Here is a 3658-nt window from a genome sequence, read left to right as displayed (position 1 = left end):
GCGCAGATTTTTCGACGAACATGGGCTGGACGCTGGACTGGCCGGGCCATGCAGGAAAATTCATCGAGGGGACACGCTGAAGAAACAGCGCTGGTTTAGACACGGTGGGCGCAGTGTTGGAATCGGCAGCGCCGATGAAACCGGCAAAGTCGGCAGAATTGGCAGCGGGTGCTGGCGATGGGTCTGGACGGGCTGGATAGTCCAAGGCTCGACGAGAAAGACCGCAGGTTGAGACACTGGGGCAGTGGCAGCCCGCGGGACAGTGTTGGCAGATTCGGCAGCGCAGATTTGTGCGGCTGCAGGTTCGTCGGGGAAAATCGGCAGCGCAGATTTTTCGACGAACATGGGCTGGACGATGGACTGTCCAGGCCAGGCAGGAAAATTTGTCGAGGGGACACGCTGACGAAACAGCGCTGGTTCAGGCACGGGGGGCAGTGTTGGAATCGGCAGCGCCGACGAAATCGGCAAAGTCGGCAGAATCGGCAGCGCAGATTTTTCGACGAACATGGGCTGGACGCTGGACTGGCCGGGCCATGCAGGAAAATTCATCGAGGGGACACGCTGACGAAACAGCGCTGGTTCAGGCACGGCGGGCAGTGTTGGAATCGGCAGCGCCGACGAAATCGGCAAAGTCGGCAGAATCGGCAGCGGGTGCTGGCGATGGGTCTGGACGGGCTGGATAGTCCAAGGCTCGACGAGAAAGACTGCTGGTTTAGACACTGGGGCAGTGGCAGCCCGCGGGACAGTGTCGGCAGATTCGGCAGCGCAGATTTGTGCGGCTGCAGGTTCGTCGGGGAAAATCGGCAGCGCAGATTTTGCGACGAACATGGGCTGGACGATGGACTGTCCAGGCCAGGCAGGAAAATTTGTCGAGGGGACACGCTGACGAAACAGCGCTGGTTCAGGCACGGCGGGCAGTGGTGGAATCGGCAGCGCCGACGAAATCGGCAAAGTCGGCAGAATCGGCAGCGCAGATTTTTCGACGAACACGGGCTGGACGGTGGACTGTCCAGGCCAGGCAGGAAAATTCGTCGAGGGGACACGCTGAGGAAACAGCGCTGGTTCAGACACGGTGGGCGCAGTGTTGGAATCGGCAGCGCCGAGAAAATCGGCAAAGTCGGCAGAATCGGCAGCAGGTGCTGGCGATGAGTCAGGACGGACTGGATAGTCCAAGGCTCGATGAGAAAGACCGCTGGTTTAGACACTGGGGCAGTGGCAGCCCGCGGGGCAGTGTCGGCAGACTCGGCAGCAGTGTCTGCCGATTCGGCAGCGTTGGCTTGTTGGCGCGGGGGGCCGATGCGAGTGGGGACTTGGGCAGCGGGCAGTGAAAGCAAGAGTTTCCCCGATGCTGCCGGGAAAAACGCTCCCCGGGATGGCCGGGTGAGATGACCCGGCGGCCCGCGACGGGTCATTCAATTCCATGCCCCGTCAACATAACTCCCGATGTACTGTTTGCTTTTTCGGAAGAAGAGATCCATCCCCCCATCCTCGGCCAGCCAAAAACGCTCCAATTAATGGCCGGGTGAGATGACCCGGCGGCCCGCGACGCGTCATTCAAATCACTGCCCTATCGGCTACAACTGCTGATGGGTGGGATTAGAGGCCTGCCATGGTGGTGAGGGGCGGCGAGGACCGTGAAAGCTAGAGTTTTTCAGAGGCTGCCGGGAAAAAGGCCCCTCGGGTGGCGGGGTGCGAGGACCAGGCGCGTCATTCAATTCTCTTCCCTATCAACTTGGCTCCCGTTGGCGGGATTGGAGGCCTACTGTTTGTTACAGGGCTAAAATCGTCAGGGGAAGAGCTGACGAAACAATGCTGGTTTGGATGCAGGGGGTAGTGTTGGAATCGGCAGCGCGGACAAAATCGGCAAAGTCGACAAAAAAGACTGTTGGTCTGGACATCGGGGCAGCGGCAGCCATGCCGACAGGGGGGGAAATCGGCAGCGCAGATTTGTGCAGCTGCAGGTTCGTCGGGGAAATCGGCAGCGCAGATTTTTCGATGAACATGGGCTGGAAGATGGACTGTCCAGGCCAGGCAGGGAAATTCGTCAAGGGGACACGCTGACGAAAGTAGGCTCGTCGGTGAAAATCGGCAGCGCAGATTTTTCGACGAACAGGGGCTGGATGCTGGACCGGCCGGGCCAGGCAGGAAAATTCGTCAGGGGGGCACGCTGACGAAAAGAGGGGCTGCCGCGTGGAAAATCGGCAGCGCAGATTTTTCGACGAACATTCGTCAGGGGGGCACGCTGACGAAAAGAGGGGCTGCCGCGTGGAAAATCGGCAGCGCAGATTTTTCGACGAACAGGGGCTGGATGCTGGACCGGCCGGGCCAGGCAGGAAAATTCGTCAGGGGGGCACGCTGACGAAAAGAGGGGCTGCCGCGTGGAAAATCGGCAGCGCAGATTTTTCGACGAACATTCGTCAGGGGGGCACGCTGAGGAAAACAGGGGCTGCCGCGTGGAAAATCGGCAGCGCAGATTTTTCGACGAACATTCGTCAGGGGGGCACGCTGAGGAAAACAGGGGCTGCCGCGTGGAAAATCGGCAGCGCAGATTTTTCGACGAACAGGGGCTGGATGCTGGACCGGCCGGGCCAGGCAGGAAAATTCGTCAGGGGGGCACGCTGACGAAAAGAGGGGCTGCCGCGTGGAAAATCGGCAGCGCAGATTTTTCGACGAACAGGGGCTGGATGCTGGACCGGCCGGGCCAGGCAGGAAAATTCGTCAGGGGGGCACGCTGACGAAAAGAGGGGCTGCCGCGTGGAAAATCGGCAGCGCAGATTTTTCGACGAACAGGGGCTGGACTGGCCGGGCCAGGCAGGAAAATTCGTCAGGGGGGCACGCTGACGAAAACAGGGGCTGCCGCGTGGAAAATCGGCAGCGCAGATTTTTCGACGAACAGGGGCTGGACTGGCCGGGCCAGGCAGGAAAATTCGTCAGGGGGGCACGCTGACGAAAGTAGGCTCGTCGTGGAAAATCAGCAGCGCAGATTTTTCGACGAACAGGGGCTGGACGCTGGACTGGGCCAGGCAGGAAAATTCGTCAGGGGGGCACGCTGACGAAAACAGGGGCTGCCGCGTGGAATGGCAGCCTACACGCAGATGCGAATTCGGCAGCGCACGATGGCTTGAGCAGGTCATGGGTTCGACTTGGCGCGATCTGAAACCTGGACGAGGGACTGTCGACGCTGGACGAGCCAGCGCGGTGGCCTGTCGTGCCCCGTTCAGGGGGGGCCTGCCGCGGAGACAGCCCTCGCGGGCTCGACAGCGCAGGCCAGCGTCCCCGACGTCGCTGGCCGCGGCAGGCGAGCTGCCGGGGTTCCCGCATTCCTACAAGAAAACGTCGTGCTTTCCACATGAAACCAATCCAGTAAAATCAGCCATATTTTTATGAGGCTGCCCACTGAATTTGGGGTCATTCCGGGCCGGTTCCTAGTTTTGCGGATTTACTCGATTTCTAATGGTAGGAAAATTAAAACAAATACTTCCCGACCTCGAAAAATTCTGGGAAAATTAATGAAGGTGGATTGGATTTTTGCCAACCTCTCTGCAAAATTTCAGCTCAAAATACCAAGAAATGAATTTTTTAGAGGGGGGGTGACAGCTGGGACCTAGTAGTGTCTCCCCCTGCCAGAGCTGCAATGACACTTATTGCTCTTTAGGGA

Source organism: Populus nigra, chromosome 2 (genome assembly GCF_951802175.1).
Source record: "Populus nigra chromosome 2, ddPopNigr1.1, whole genome shotgun sequence".
Lineage (NCBI taxonomy): Eukaryota > Viridiplantae > Streptophyta > Magnoliopsida > Malpighiales > Salicaceae > Populus > Populus nigra.
This window is presented reverse-complemented; position numbering follows the sequence as displayed.